At 45.4% G+C, this 17,439-nt stretch overlaps 1 protein-coding gene across 1 annotated transcript in view; it reads right to left on the bottom strand.

The window, feature by feature from the left end:
- The window catches only part of LOC124607485 (adenosine 5'-monophosphoramidase HINT3-like), a 191,664-nt gene that overhangs the window by 159,532 nt on the left and 14,693 nt on the right, over positions 1–17,439 (bottom strand). The window lies entirely within an intron of this gene.

Below are 17,439 nucleotides of genomic sequence, written 5' to 3'. Positions count from 1 at the left end.
AATGACCCATCTGACTAATAAAATCTTTTTGCATGCACTTGAAATATTTCATTAATGACTTTTTATTAAAACTACTGTGCGATTTCTTGAAACAACAAACTTTTCTCTTACCGTTGTTTACAGCTGAAGTCTTCCTACGATTTTCATTACATTAACCAATCCTTTTCTTCAGAAGTGGCTCACGTAGTTGTAACGTGTATTTTGAAAGTATTTTTGGATTAGTTTTAACGAGAAAATCGATTGACAAATAAAATACTTGCTGATTACAGTTTTAACCATTGCATGAAATTTCACAGTTAAAGCCCTTGTTGATAGGAGTTTATCACAGAAGTGTCATTATGATACTGACAATCTTTATGCACTTAACCAGACGATTAGAAAATTACATAACAGTATCTGCTAGAGGTACTAGTTGGCGAAACAATTAAGACAGAGGATTTGGGATGGGAGTAAGGTTCAAATCTCTTTCCTGTGAACTTGATTCAGGTTCTCTGTTCCTCCACTGAATCACTTCGGTGGTTGGAATGGTTCTTCAACAAATTCAAGGCAAATTCCTTCCACAATTTACGCACAACTGAGATAGTGTCCCGTCCGTAAAGGACTCTGTCTCGAAGTTTAAACATTAACCTTCTCTTCGTTCGGCTAAGTCAGCGTTTCGTTTTGAGTGCAAATATGATCACGACACAAAAATGAAACAAAAGCGACCACGAAAAGTGAACGCTCCAAACAAACATACGTCAAAACTTGCGATGGCCTTACATGAACACTGAGAGAAAAACGCTTGTTCATGATCCTCTAAGGACAACAACGAAGTGTAAACATTGACTCAGGCTGACCTTCGTTACGCTCTGAGTGAATAGCTGTTCATACTGTGTACTCATTGTTCCGCAGTTTTGCGGCGTTGGCAGATAGCTGAAAATGTAAAGAGGCTGAACAACTGAGTTCTGTACGAGTTAGCTGAGAAACACGCTGTTGTTGTTCGGAAATAGATCTCCTTCTGTTCCCTATAAACAGAAACATCTGTTTTGCGGAAAGCAGTGAAACGTGTGGTTAACATACTGTATGCATTTACTAGCTGCTGTTACTGACAGCTGAGAAATACAGCAATATGACTCTACGGTAGCTTCGTGGTGGAATCGTCCAATATCTTTTTTAAAAAGCACGTGAAATAATGTTTGATGAGAAGTAATGCATACTGTTCCTTTAATGATAAACCAACGACAAAAGCGAAATGGATAGTCCGCACTGGCCACATCGATCAAGAAAAGTGAGAAGTTGGCTGCTCATGAAAACGCGGTGCCTCACATATCGAGCAGAGAGAAATAAAATTTACCTTGCCTTATGGCACCTTTGTAAACGCACTGCTCTCATCAGATATCTCGTTAACTTTCTTGAGTACTTGTCTCATTTTTTGGTGACGGCCGAACAGCACCCAGGAAACGCTTCCCTACAATGCTTTAGAGCAGATTCTTCTGTTTACAACGTCGAACGTCCACAAACTAACGTTCATGTACTGTTATAGCGTCTTGTTTCTATAACTTCGAACGGCGCCATTTGTGATTAATGAAATGTTCCTCCTATTGAGTTTCTGTTACGTCAAGTCCACCATCGAATCAAACGTTGCTGATCAGTTAACGGAAAACTGAAGATACTACAACATATAATTGAGACAATGCACTGTACACTAAACTAAATTTCGCTCCTCATTTTCGCGCGTTCGGAGTGTCAGTGTCTGTATGTGAAATATACACGGATGAACCAAACATTATGAGCAGTTGTTTAACAGCCTGTTGGTCCACATTTGGAGAACAATACAACGGCGATGCTGCGTGACGCTGATTCGGCAAGTCCTTGGCAGTCTTCTGGAGGTATGTGACACCAGATGCCTACATCGATTCTGCGTGACGTTGATTTGACAAGTCATCGGTAGGTTTCCGGAGGTATGTGGCACAAGATGTCTACGTACAGGTCACCCAATTCCAGTAAATAACGCGCTGGTGTTTTTTGGGCACGGAGCTGGGATCCGATAGTGTCCCAGACGTGTTCTATCGCGTACAGGCGTGGCGAATTTGGTCACCAAGGCATCGGTGTGAGTTCACTAGCCGGCCGGAGTGGCCGTACGGTTCTAGGCGCTACAGTCTGGAACCGCGCTACCGCTACGGTCGCAGGTTCGAATCCTGCCTCGGTCACGGATGTGTGTGCTGTCCTTAGGTTAGTTAGGTGTAAGTAGTTCTAAGTTCTAGGGGACTGATGACCTCAGAAGTTAAGTCCCATAGTGCTCAGAGCCATTTGAACCATTTTGAGTTCACTGCCGTGCTGCTCAAAGCACTGCAGCACTATTCTGGCCTTATGACGCGGACAGTTATTTTGCTGGAAGGTGCCATCGGCGTAGGGGACGACATGGAGGATGAAGGGGTAGAGGTAGAGGGCAACAATTTCCACCCAGCCCGCTGCTGTTACTTTGTCGCCGACTGTCGGCACAGGTCCGTTGGAAGCTCAGGAGAGTGTCTGTCCCCACAGCTGATGACGTAGTTGGGACAGTGCGGAAACACGTGCTGCGTCATCTTCTGCCGATCCTGATGTTCAACTGTGTCCGCTGGACGGTGTGTTCCGGAACACTTATTCCTGCACCATCGCTGCATTCTGTGTCAGACCTGCCACAGATTGCCGGCTACCCTGCATTACAGAGTGGGCAAGCCTCCGACCTCCACGTTCTGGACACCCAAGATCTTGTCGTTTTCTCGCGGTTTCATTTTGCAGCAGCCAGGTCGGTACCGTTGGGCCCTCCAAGGCCTGTTCGGACTGAGTTTAGTTAAGTTCAGTTTCCACAGGTGCTCAGACACTACCACGCGAACAGCCGATTAGCTTCGACGTTTCGGAGATGCTCGTTCCCATTCGCCAGCTCATAACTTTTCCCTTGATCAAAGTCGCTAATTTTATTTGCAGCCCATGTCGTCGCAAAAATGATTCGTCTCTACTGCGCTTATATACTTTCCTTATGGCGTCATCGTTATGTTTTGGCTCATCAGTGTACTTGTTATAATAAATACAATGAGGGAAAAATTGCAACATTAAAAATTAATTGCAGTAGAGTAATGAAATTTGGGCTATACACTTGTAAGTGATTAACATTGCAAGATTATAGGTTAATGTAAGCGCGAGATAAGTCATAGCAAATATGAAGTTCTGGTACATTAATAACCGATGAAACATACAAAACGTTGAATGAAAGTATACAGAGGTGCTTGCTTTGTGTTGTAAAGGTACCGTATGTCAATTTGTGGGATGAAGTTCCATACCTATTGCAATTGGCCCGTCAAGAAGAGGACGGTCAATGCTGCTTGTGGATGACACTGGAGTTGTCGTCCCATGTTGTTCCATATCTCCACGCTAGGAGACAGATCTGGTGATCGAGCAGGCGAAGACAACTCGTCGATACCCTGTAGAGCATGCTGGGTTACAACATCGGTGTGTAGGCGAGCGTTATCCTGTTGGAAAACACCCATTGGAATGCTGTTCATGAATGACAGCACAACAGGTCGAACCACCAGATTGATGTACAAGCCTGCAGTCAGGGTGCGTCGGATAACCACGAGAGAGCTCCGGCTATCACACGAAATCGGACGGCAGAAAGGTCAGTTGCAAGCCCTCAACTGGCGTCTTTCTAACCAACACACGGCCGTCATTGGCACCGAAACAGAACCAGTTTTCATTAGAAAACATAAGAGAGCTTCACTCTGCCTTCCAATGATCTCCCACTCGGTACAACTGAAGTTGCAAATGGCGGTGGTTTGGTGTCAGTTTAATGCACAATACAGGTACGGCAGCTACAATCCTGCCAAGTCTCTCTGCAGCATCGCAGAAGGAACACGCGGCTTCTTTTACTCCTAATACAAGACCTCGTTCAAACTCAATGAGCTGCTGATAATGGCGTCTTTGTCGCCATTAAGGCATTCTTGACTGACAACTCACCACGTCCAATCTCAAAGGTAACTAACGCTCACAACCATTACAGAGTGTATCTAAAGAAAACCTGATTTTCATCCTCATAGTTCCGCAGCTCGTCGTCTAGTGGCTACCGTTGCTACCTCTGCATCATGGGGTCCAGGGTTCGATTCCCGGCCGGGTCGGGGATTTTCTCTGCCCGGAGACTCGGTGTTTGTGCGGTTCTCATCACTTCATCATCATGCTCATCATTCGTGACAGTAGCTACATTGGACTGTGAAAAAAATTGGACTGTGTAAAAGTTAGGACTTGGTAGGGGCGCTGATGACCGCGCAGTTGAGCGCCCCACAAACCAATCATCATCATCATCATCATCATCATCATCATGGTGGCGCTACTAGCGCCACTCTTATGCGAATTGCACAAAATGTGAGTAGACATCGTCTCTCAGATGTAGAAACACGTCTTCTATCTTTAGTTTATGTCGCACAACTTCTTCTCTGTGTTGAGATATTTTTTCCGTCAGTGCACATAGTATCCGCAATCGTAAAACGAAAATTAGTCTACACGATCGGTGACCTGTCATAGAACGAGAACCAATAACAACTCGTATCTAGGAGTTTCTGTACAGATTGGTTTAAGATAAATGAAACTCACTGATCCATACAGATCACTGTTACCAGCATTAAAACTAAAACAATGCCTGAGTGTATTATTCAAAAGCACTATTGTTTATTAAGAAATATGTAATCAGACATTCACCACATCCTTACAAGGCATCAAAAAACTGTGCTGTTTGAACAAACGCTGACAGACACATAAGAATAAGGATCTTTCAAATGAGGACAAAATGTTACACGAAATCCCAAGTAACTTAGTATACATCGCAAATGTAAAATGTCAGAGAGACATTTAAGAAGATGCCTACAACAAAAATCCTTCTCTTCCATAAATTAATAGCTGGAGAACATAAAATAGTAGGGGAGAGTCTACGAACCTACTGTGCCGTCGTAGCAGACGCAGAGGTGATAGTCCGATGTGGCGCGACTCAGGTGGGATAGGAGGGTCCTAACCGGCTTGCCTGCGGACTTGAGTGAAATAAAATAAATCTCACGGACCAAATACACAACAGCCACTGCGGATAACAACCGTAGTTGTAACTCAGAGTTTTCTCCATACAAGATTTACTAATTTTGAAAGTCAAATATAGAGGGAACTCGTTTAAGGAAAATTCTATCGCTTTGCAATTCCGAAGCTAGACTGCTCTCGGATCCGGTAGGCAGTCATTTGAAAGATAGCTCAGAAGAGTTGGAGCATCTAAAAATATCCAGGACTGACAGAAGTTCAAAATTTAGACTCAGAACAGGACGGATAAGAAAAATAGCAACACACAACATAAATGCCATAATAGAACCAGATAAACTCAAAATTTTGACAGATAGCAAAAGACTTCTAATAAATGCGCTTCAAGAAATGAGAAACATTTATCAGGAACAGGTAGGACCGTAAGGATATAGAATTCATAATGGAATACCAGAAAAAAGAGTAACGTAGCAATGTCCACAATTCTGAACGGTAGCCGGCCACTGTGGCTTTTGTGTTCCCTCACATTCCTGTCTCGTTGCAGAGCCGTCGGCGTTATACCCAAGTTTCTGAAGATAAAGCGACTGTTCTATTCGGGAAAGGCACAACGCATTTCCAAACGGACTGAGGAGGCCTTACTACGAGAGCGCATTCAGCAGACCCGACGGGACTTGGCAAGCACAAACTGTAAGTTAATGTCTCTCCATATTACGATCAGTAATAAACTGTGCAGCGGTGACTGGGATAAAATTGATAGACTACTGCGTGATGCCATGGGGAAGCGTATGTTCACGACGTCTAGTAGACAGAAGAAGAAGTTTGATAATTTGCTACCTAATCAGACTGTTCGGCATTTAGACGTTTCCCGGACCGTTATCAATTTGTCCAAACGTTCGTTATCTGACGATGAGACATCTGTGCTTGCCAAGGGAGGAAATTTTGCTGTTAATCCGCGTTTTGTGCCCACGGAAGAAATTATAGCCAGTGTAGAGGCAGGAATTCGCAGTGTGGATTCTGTAACAGCTGAAGAAATCCGTATAGAAACAGTGAGAATATTAGCCAATGCAAAACCGCCGAACAGTAATATAACTGTGGGTGAGAGAAGAGCTTTAAAACTCCTGAATGACGACGATAGTATTTTGATCGTCCCAGCTGACAAACGAAGCGCAACGGTGGTTATGGATGTGGCCGACTATCACAGTAAAATTACTGATCTACTGGATCCGCAAGCTTATAGAAAGCTGAATAAGGACCCCACTAACATCGTTCTCAGAACTGTGTCGCGGTTAATAAAAAAGTCCTCCATTGAAGAGAGTGTACAGAAACGTCTCTGCAATTCGGTTGCGCTACCACCGAGGCTTTATGGATTGCCCAAAATTCATAAAGAAAATGTGCCGTTAAGACCGATACTAAGTGCCATTGGTTCGCCCACCTACTCGTTAGCGAAGTTTCTGACTACGCTGTTAAAACCACATGTGGGCCGTTCGGGCTATTATATAAAGAATTCGACACATTTCATCAGCAGATTGAATGGCATAGTGGTCCAGCCGGAGGACATATTGGTCAGCTTCGATGTGGTATCGCTGTTTACCATGGTACCACTTAATAATGAATTGGAACAGCTGGATCGAATTTTTCCTGCCGATATTTCAGAACTGTTTAAGTGTTGTTTGACGACCACATACTTCAAGTGGAATGAACAGTTTTATGAGCAAACGGATGGCGTGGCTATGGGAAGCCCCCTAAGTCCCGTAATTGCAAACTTCTTTATGGAGAAATTCGAAGAACAGGCCTTAGGTACTGCCAGCAAGAAACCAGATGTATGGTTCCGATACGTGGATGACACGTTTGTCCTGTGGAGACATTGCAGGGAGGAACTAAGCCGATTCCACGAACGTCTGAATAGTACAAACTCGAGAATTCAGTATACAATGGAGGGGAAGGTAGACGGCAAATTACATTTCCTCGATGTGCTGGTTTTTAGAAACGAAATTAGTAGTTTGAGCCACTCAGTATACTGCAAACCCACGCACACGGACCGTTATTTGCACCGGGATTCGAACCACCACCCACAACTGAAGCGGGGTGTCATCAAGACGTTAGCGGACCTAGAAATATTTGTGAACCTGAGTTGTTCGACGCGGAGATGGAACATCTCCACAATGCACTAATAAAGAACGGATATTCGTCCGCCGAAATAAAACGTGCGTTGAGACAGCCACACAGAAATCATAGTGACGTACAGGCTACTGCAAAATCTAAGGTTCTCCTGCCGTTTGTTAAAAATGTAACGGAAAGAATAGGGAGGATCTTGACGAAGCGGAATATTACCGCAATTTACAAGCCCACCAGGAAGATACAGGAATACATTAAGCCTCCCAAGGACGCTCGCAAACCATTGGAAAAAGCTGGAGTGTATAGGATCCCATGCAGCTATGGAGATGTTTATGTGGGTACCACTCAAAGAACTGTTTCAAAACGTTTGGAAGAGCGCAATGGTAATTGTAGAAGAGGAGAAACGGAACGATCAGCTGTTGCGGAGCATGCTTTCCAGCCAGGGAACCACAATATTCGTCTCGAGGAGACGCAAGTACTAGCTGCCACAAGCGGATATTACGAAAGGCTCTACAGGGAGGCAATCGAAATCGCCGAACACCCAAATAATTTCAATCGAAAGGAGGAGGGCGTGAAATTAAACGGTATATGGATGCCGATGCAGATGATGAAGAAATTGATGAAATGTATGACGAGATAAAAGAAATTATTCAGGTAGTGAAGGGAGACGAAAATTTAATAGTCATGGGTGACTGGAATTCGTCAGTAGGAAAAGGAAGAGAAGGAAACATAGTAGGTGAATATGGATTGGGGGGAAGAAATGAAAGAGGAAGCCGCCTTTTAGAATTTTGCACAGAGCATAACTTAATCATAGCTAACACTTGGTTCAAGAATCATAAAAGAAGGTTGTATACCTGGAAGAATCCTGGAGATACTAAAAGGTATCAGATAGATTATATAATGGTAAGACAGAGATTTAGGAACAAGGTTTTAAATTGTAAGACATTTCCAGGGGCAGATTTGGATTCTAACCACAATATATTGGTTATGAACTGCAGATTGAAACTGAAGAAACTGCAAAAAGGTGGGAATTTAAGGAGATGGGACCTGGATAAACTGAAAGAACCATTGGTTGTAGAGAGTTTCAGGGAGAGCATAAGGGAACAATTGACAGGAATGGGGGAAAGAAATACAGTAGAAGAAGAATGGGTAGCTCTGAGGGATGAAGTAGTGAAGGCAGCAGAGGATCAAGTAGGTAAAAAGACGAGAGCTAATAGAAATCCTTGGGTAACAGAAGAAATATTGAATTTAATTGATGAAAGAAGAAAATATAAAAATGCAGTAAATGAAGCAGGCAAAAAGGAATACAAACGTCTCAAAAATGAGATCGACAGGAAGTGCAGAATGGCTAAGCAGGGAGGGCTAGAGGACAAATGTAAGGATGTAGAGGCTTGTCTCATTAGGGGTAAGATAGATACTGCCTACTGGAAAATTAAAGAGGCCTTTGGAGAGAAGAGAACCACTTGTATGAATATCAAGAGCTCAGATGGAAACCCATTTCTAAGCAAAGAAGGGAAGGCAGAAGGGTGGAAGGAGTATATAGAGGGTTTATACAAGGGCGATGTACTTGAGGACAATATTATGGAAATGGAAGAGGATGTAGATGAAGATGAAGTGGGAGATACGATACTGCGTGAAGAGTTTGACAGAGCACTGAAAGACCTGAGTCGAAACAAGGCCCCAGGAGTAGACAACATTCCATTAGAACTACTGATGGCCTTGGGAGAGCCAGCCATGACAAAACTCTACCATCTGGTGAGCAAGATGTATGAGACAGGCGAAATACCCACAGACTTCAAGAAGAATATAATAATTCCAATCCCAAAGAAAGCAGGTGTTGACAGATGTGAAAATTACCGAGCTATCAGTTTAATAAGTCACAGCTGCAAAATACTAACTCGAATTCTTTACAGACGAATGGAAAAACTAGTAGAAGCCGACCTTGGGGAAGATCAGTTTGGATTCCGTAGAAATGTTGGAACACGTGAGGCAATACTGACCTTACGACTTATCTTAGAAGAAAGGTTAAGGAAAGGCAAACCTACGTTTCTAGCATTTGTAGACTTAGAGAAAGCTTTTGACAACGTTAACTGGAATACTCTCTTTCAAATTCTGAAGGTGGCAGGGGTCAAATACAGGGAGGAAAGGCTATTTACAGTTTGTACAGAAACCAGATGGCAGTTATAAGAGTCGAGGGGCATGAAAAGGAAGCAGTGGTTGGGAAAGGAGTGAGACAGGGTTGTAGCCTCTCCCCAATGTTATTCAATCTGTATATTGAGCAAGCAGTAAAGGAAACAAAAGAAAAATTCGGAGTAGGTATTAAAATTCATGGAGAAGAAGTAAAAACTTTGAGGTTCGCCGATGACATTGTAATTCTGTCAGAGACAGCAAAGGACTTGGAAGAGCAGTTGAACGGAATGGACAGTGTCTTGAAAGGAGGATATAAGATGAACATCAACAAAAGCAAAACGAGGATAATGGAATGTAGTCAAATTAAATCGGGTGATGCTGAGGTAATTAGATTAGGAAATGAGACACTTAAAGTAGTAAAGCAGTTTTGCTATTTAGGGAGTAAAATAACTGATGATGGTCGAAGTAGAGAGGATATAAAATGTAGACTGGCAATGGCAAGGAAAGCATTTCTGAAGAAGAGAAATTTGTTAACATCGAGTATAGATTTAAGTGTCAGGAAGTCGTTTCTGAAAGTATTTGTATGGAGTGTAGCCATGTATGGAAGTGAAACGTGGACGATGAATAGCTTAGACAAGAAGAGAATAGAAGGTTTCGAAATGTGGTGCTACAGAAGAATGCTGAAGATAAGGTGGGTAGATCACGTAACTAATGAGGAGGTATTGAATAGGATTGGGGAGAAGAGAGGTTTGTGGCACAACTTGACTAGAAGAAGGGATCGGTTGGTAGGACATGTTTTGAGGCATCAAGGGATCACAAATTTAGCATTGGAGGGCAGCGTGGAGGGTAAAAATCGTAGAGGGAGACCAAGAGATGAATACACTAAGCAGATTCAGAAGGATGTAGGCTGCAGTAGGTACTGGGAGATGAAGAAGCTTGCACAGGATAGAGTAGCATGGAGAGCTGCATCAAACCAGTCTCAGGACTGAAGACCGCAACAACAACAACAACAACATGGATGCCTGTGTTGAAGAAGATGTGTACCACACGTCCACTACTGGGTGATGGCAACGGCGATCTACAGCAGCGGACAGCGGCCAGTTACACTGACGTTTTCAAAACACGTGACGTCACGCAGCGGCGCGGGAGCGCGCGGACACGGAATTTAGCGGCAGTCAGTAGCGAGCCAGTGGGTGTGTTGGACCTTCCATCGAGCTACAGACCCCCTTGAAGATGTCTCCGGCAGACGGGGACGAAATGTTGGGAATTGAGGCAAAATTCATCAACCGACCACGGCATAACAGATCATAATGGACATGAAATTTCTGGCCGTGAAAGTCTACATTTTAGTATCAGCTTTCTAAAGACATATCGATCTACGAAATCGGATGAAGCGCTAACATTTTGGAAATTCGTTGCTGGGTGTTACTTGTATAATTTACCATCAGATACTAAACTGTAAACTAATAAAGAATTGAAAATCTGATTACACCATCAGAATCGTCGTGCAAATGATGGCAATGTGCATGTTTCTTTTTGAGGTATCACGATTCATCTGGCTACTATTAATTTCTATACGAACTGTGAAATGTCTGCCATTAAGGTTTCACAAAGTTCGCCATCTTTGGCACTCCCAGCGGGTCCACCTCGTGTTTGCTGCTGGGCCCCGACTGGCCGAGCGGCCCGTACGGCCGCGCCAACTCCAAGCTTAGAATATTTTCAGGACGTGACAATTCGCCCGTTACCTCGCAAGGTTTAGAAACACGCCTACCAACTATTGTGCATGTCGCTCAACGCTGGCAGTAGCGGTTCTTCTGGATTTTCAGTTCACAAAATAAGGGAGACAAGTCATCCAGTGGGGTTAAAGCCTGAGGTACAATGGACGTGGCGATTCTCATTTCCTTCCGGATTTTTGTGGTAAGGTAATCGACAGTACTAACAATATTGGTGGGTGTTGTCAGGTCGTGGTTTACCAGGTGTTGCTCTTGAGGACCCTGGAAAATTTGCCCCAATCCATGATCATCATGGCAGAATAGATATGGGGCACTGGGTTGTAGTCTGACACCAGTTTGTGGAGCATTTCCAACGGAAACTGATTTTCTTGAAAATGGTCACATCCAGAATGCCCAGATGGCAGTTGGAGTGGACTGTATATGGGTAGGACTGCGGACGCCACAGACCAACAGTGCCAGGGTATTTTGCAGTTCGAGGAGGAGTCTGCCTTTGGGATTAGCAACACGAGAAAGTCAAGCCAGAAGCTTAGCATTGAGATCTGTCACAAGGATGAGTCCGTCCAATGACGTCAGTTTGTGGAGGTCCACTTTGAGAAGCGTCTAGTTAGGGCTGAAATACATCACAGCAAAAGTGATGACCCCAGGATCCAGTGGTTGGATAGCCTCTTGTTTCTGGATGAGGAACATTTGCTGTTCACATCACATTGGGCATGAAGCTGGTGCACACAATAGCAAATTTTGTTGCATAGACGAAAATCGTCTGCCAGTTTGAGGTGTGTTTCCATAATAAGTAAAATATTTATGCCAGACATAGAGGAAGGTGTTCAGTTCAGTCGTCATGTGTTTAATGCCAGTGGCATTACAAATACAAACAACTAGTTCCTGAGGGGCTAGTGGTTTTGTAGCGGTGATTCGCCATTATAACAAAACCACACTGCCTGGCCGGCAACCAGGGCGATGACCATTGTGAGCCCATCCTCTCTGTGACAGATCTTCTGAGCTGTTTCACGAATGACTGCCCTGATGTAGAGCTGTGTGAACAGGGACATGACCTAGAGGATCTCTCGCATGTTATCTCGAAAGGAAGCATCTGTCTCCATCACTGGGTGGATATACTGGATGGGCTGCTTACCCTTCAGTGAGCATGGGTAATTGGTTCAAATGGCTCTGAGCACTATGGGACTAAACATCTGTGGTCATCAGTCCCCTAGAACTTAGAACTACTTAAACCTAACTAACCTAAGGACAGCACACACACCCATGCCCGAGGCAGGATTCGAACCTGCGACCATAGCGGTCACGCGGTTCCAGACTGAAGCGCCTAGAACCGCACGGCCACACCGGCCGGCCCCTTGGGTAATTGCTGTGACAGGTGGAGACAGTGCTGCAACAGAGGGCTGGGGACTTTAACAGGGGGCTAAGATGGCCTCTCTGTTTGATATGCATTAGTATTTGTCACAGGAGACAGATGAGCAAGAGGAGACCCAGCTGCAGTGGCGAAGGTGGTCGTAAGGCACTGAGCCACATGGGGCCGCTGTGCCACAAATATGTCATGTGCCTGAGCATCTGTGGTTTGATCGTTGGTGGGTTGGCCCCATAAGTTGGGGAAATGGGTGCAGTCCACTGGTGGCAGGGGTAGCCAGTGTTTCTTGTTTGGAGGGCAGAAATACAGTAGTGAACAGTAATTAAGCGCATCACAAATCTTGACACTTAAGGCAGATTGATGGTCTGTTGTGGCCTTCATAAGATTCAACACACAACTTGGTGTATGGGAGATACCTGATTTGATAGGTGCACTCAACATCTTCTCTCCTAGTCAGGGAGGCAGCATGAATGGTAAAGGGATTAAGTTCTGGGTCCGATTTGTTGTATAGATGCACCAAAGGGTACATGAATTTGAGATGGAGCAGTTCATGGCTGATGTCCACTTCTGCATCTTCAAGTGGATGGTCTTTGATTTCCATTTTTGTTCCTATGTCGCCAGAAGCATGATGTATGTAGTAATCCATTGCCTTGGACTTCACAAAGTGGAAGACTGTGAGGTAGTCTTCCTTCGTGTCATGCATGTACTTGATGTGGTCCTTCTGGTAAATTACTTGTAATTGGCCTCTAATCGGGTGTTGGGGTTCAGTATTCACTTTAATGTAATTCGTGGGATTGTAAACCACTATAGGAAGGATCTTTTTCTTCTTTGGTGGGGTTGACGCTTTATTCTGAGCTGTGGGATCAGGAGGGGGACCCATTTATTGATCCACAGCATCAAAAGGCGCGGCTTCTGCGGGTAGAGAGGATCTGAATCCATTCCAATGCCACTGCTATTCGCGTGAGCGGATAACCATTTGGATGTTCAGCCACAAGGGGGGGGGGGGGGGGGGGCACTGACAGGGGTGGAGTTCCCAGAAGGCCTGCTGGACTGGTGAAATGGTATAGATGAAACAACACTCAGTGGTGGGTCCAAATGATGGTTGGTTGCATCAGTGTTTCGTTCCAACTGAGCATGACAGTCAGTGGGTGAGAGGTCTGTCACCGGGAGGTCATGGGAATTTAACATGATGAGGTCGAAGTAGAAGATTGGTCATTATGTGGCGTTGTGGACAAGGGTCTCATGAATCGGTATCACTGTCAAAGGCTGGTGGTGAGTTGTGACAGGAGGAATGATGTGCTCAGTCCTTAGCCCATTGGGTGCTGTCGGGATCAGTGTCTCTGGCATCATGCCTGGTTGGATGTCGATCATCAAGTGTAACATACCCTCATGAAGGTGTAGTGGATGATTTGCCTAGCTGCAGGTTCCTATCCTTGGCCCTGTTCATGATTATCCTAGGCCTGACTGACACAGTCAGGACCCCAGCCAACAATTACCATAACTCGTGTTGTCTATAAATACCAACTAGCCTGAGATACTTTCGAAAAAAAGCGACAAATCAGTGTCGACTCAGACACTGCAGCTAGCAAGACTGAGCAGAACTTGTGGCAATTATGAACAGTGCACATAAACACCGTCCAGGCTCCAACCCGACCGAACACTCAGACTGAGCTGCTGCACTGCTGTCTTTAAAGGGCAGCCAGACCCGTTGACAGGTCGGCAGGATGGACGTGTCTTCGTAACCAGGGCTACAGTGGCGACACTAGCAGTCAGAGATTAGATCAGTGCCATCTAGCGGCATTAATAATGGTCCATGCCATCCAGTGGGCTTTCAGACTAGCCAGCGATGTGTCAACTTTCCCCCTGAAATGGGTGTGTAGGGCAAGAAGCGCCCACGATAATGCTCAGTAAGGCGAATTGACGACGTGGAGGAAGCTCATGCATGGAAGCCTTCCAGCTGAGGGAAGAACCCAGGACGTCTGGCAGTGAGTTTGAACCGTGGTACTACCCAGTTAGAAAATCAAAATTACAGTCTCACCACAGTTATTTAAGGTTCAAAAAATGGTTCAAATGGCTCTGAGCACAATGGGACTTAACGTCTCAGGTCATCAGTCCCCTAGAACTTAGAACTACTTAAACCTAACTAATCGAAGGACATCACACACATCCATGCGGTCGCATCCATGCCCGAGGCAGGATTCGAACCTGTGACCGTAGCGGTCGCGCGGTTCCAGACTGAAGCGCCCAGAACCGCTCGGCCACCAGCGGCCATCTTCACTTTGATTGAATTACAGAAACACGAATAAGAATCATATTATTTTGCGTCCACAATCAAAATCATTGATAGAAGTCACGGTGAATGATCAATCACAAACACTCGTTCTTGTTTAATCATGTCTCAAGAGACTAACAACACTATACACAGCCACATAATACCATAACTTCATAAAGAAACAAAGAGATCTGAAAGCTTAATATGAGGGCTATCCACAAAGTACATCACGTTTTGGAATTAAAAATAAATAAAGTATTGGAAATTTTTTTTATTATATACAGATGAAAGCCACACTTCAATACTACTTTTCTACATAGTTGCCATTTAAATTAAGGCACTTATCGTAGCGATGGACGAGCTTGGAAATTCCTTCGTCGTAAAATTCGGCCGCCTGCGCCTTCAACCACGTGGCGACTGTCTTTTGGGACAGAAAAGGTGTGATTTTTGTGGATTTCCTGGAAAGAGGCACTACAATAAACTCTCAAAGGTATTGCCAAACTCTGCACAACCTCAGAAGAGCAATACAAAACAAGCGCAGGGGAAAGTTGGCCTCAAAGATCTTGCTGATTCACGACAACGCCCGGGCCCACACGGCAAATGCCACTCGTGAAGTTCTCGAATCTTTTAAGTGGGAGTTGTTTCCTCATCCGCCGTACAGTCCCGACCTGGCACCGAGCGATCTGCACTTATTCCCAGCAATGAAGAAGTGGTTGGCTATGCAGCGTTTTGATGACGACGCACAGCTTCAAGAAGAGGTAACCACGTGGTTGAAGGCGCAGGCGGCCGAATTTTACGACGGAGGAATTTCCAAGTTCGTCCATCGCCACGATAAGTGCCTTAATTTAAATGGCAACTAAGAAGAAAAGTAGTATTGAAGTGTGGCTTTCATCTGTATATAATAAAAATATTTTCCAATACTTTATTTATTTTTAATTCCAAAACGTTATGTACTTTGTGGATAGCCCTCGTAAAACTGAACTGGCCACATAAAGGTCCACAGTGAAACATGCTTATACTAAAAATACAAATTGGCCCAACCAAGGTCGGAAAACTTGCTCGCAGGAATAGTAACAAGTAGCACGTTCATTAAAGATACACAAATGATTAACAGTGTTAAATAAGATTAAAAGTGTTAAATAAGAAGTACTAGTAATAACTCAACCAATAAAATGAGTTATAGAAACGCCAATATTAACAAGGTGGCCTCAATTAACGGACATAATGACTCAGAATGATTCCCAAAGCGTTTATTTTTAAGGCCCATAGCAGTGTTTGGAAGCAATGACGCTACGGCCGGCAGGCAATACGAGCGTTCACCCCACGGCTTGTGTACAGGGTCACATAGCAGGCGGTATATATATATATACACTCCTGGAAATTGAAATAAGAACACCGTGAATTCATTGTCCCAGGAAGGGGAAACTTTATTGACACATTCCTGGGGTCAGATACATCCCATGATCACACTGACAGAACCACAGGCACATAGACACAGGCAACAGAGCATGCACAATGTCGGCACTAGTACAGTGTATATCCACCTTTCGCAGCAATGCAGGCTGCTATTCTCCCATGGAGACGATCGTAGAGATGCTGGATGTAGTCCTGTGGAACGGCTTGCCATGCCATTTCCACCTGGCGCCTCAGTTGGACCAGCGTTCGTGCTGGACGTGCAGACCGCGTGAGACGACGCTTCATCCAGTCCCAAACATGCTCAATGGGGGACAGATCCGGAGATCTTGCTGGCCAGGGTAGTTGACTTACACCTTCTAGAGCACGTTGGGTGGCACGGGATACATGCGGACGTGCATTGTCCTGTTGGAACACCAAGTTCCCTTGCCGGTCTAGGAATGGTAGAACGATGGGTTCGATGACGGTTTGGATGTACCGTGCACTATTCAGTGTCCCCTCGACGATCACCAGTGGTCTACGGTCAGTGTAGGAGATCGCTCCCCACACCATGATGCCGGGTGTTGGCCCTGTGTGCCTCGGTCGTATGCAGTCCTGATTGTGGCGCTCACCTGCACGGCGCCAAACACGCATACGACCATCATTGGCACCAAGGCAGAAGCGACTCTCATCGCTGAAGACGACACGTCTCCATTCGTCCCTCCATTCACGCCTGTCGCGACACCACTGGAGGCGGGCTGCACGATGTTGGGGCGTGAGCGGAAGACGGCCTAACGGTGTGCGGGACCGTAGCCCAGCTTCATGGAGACGGTTGCGAATGGTCCTCGCCGATACCCCAGGAGCAACAGTGTCCCTAATTTGCTGGGAAGTGGCGGTGCGGTCCCCTACGGCACTGCGTAGGATCCTACGGTCTTGGCGTGCATCCGTGCGTCGCTGCGGTCCGGTCCCAGGTCGACGGGCACGTGCACCTTCCGCCGACCACTGGCGACAACATCGATGTACTGTGGAGACCTCACGCTCCACGTGTTGAGCAATTCGGCGGTACGTCCACCCGGCCTCCCGCATGCCCACTATACGCCCTCGCTCAAAGTCCGTCAACTGCACATACGGTTCACGTCGACGCTGTCGCGGCATGCTACCAGTGTTAAAGACTGCGATGGAGCTCCGTATGCCACGGCAAACTGGCTGACACTGACGGCGGCGGTGCACAAATGCTGCGCAGCTAGCGCCATTCGACGGCCAACACCGCGGTTCCTGGTGTGTCCGCTGTGCTGTGCGTGTGATCATTGCTTGTACAGCCCTCTCGCAGTGTCCGGAGCAAGTATGGTGGGTCTGACACACCGGTGTCAATGTGTTCTTTTTTCCATTTCCAGGAGTGTATATAA

Source organism: Schistocerca americana, chromosome 3 (assembly GCF_021461395.2).
Source record: "Schistocerca americana isolate TAMUIC-IGC-003095 chromosome 3, iqSchAmer2.1, whole genome shotgun sequence".
In the NCBI taxonomy this organism is placed as follows: Eukaryota; Metazoa; Arthropoda; class Insecta; order Orthoptera; family Acrididae; genus Schistocerca; species Schistocerca americana.
Note: the sequence above shows the minus strand (reverse complement) of the source record. Positions and strands in the feature narration are given on the sequence as shown.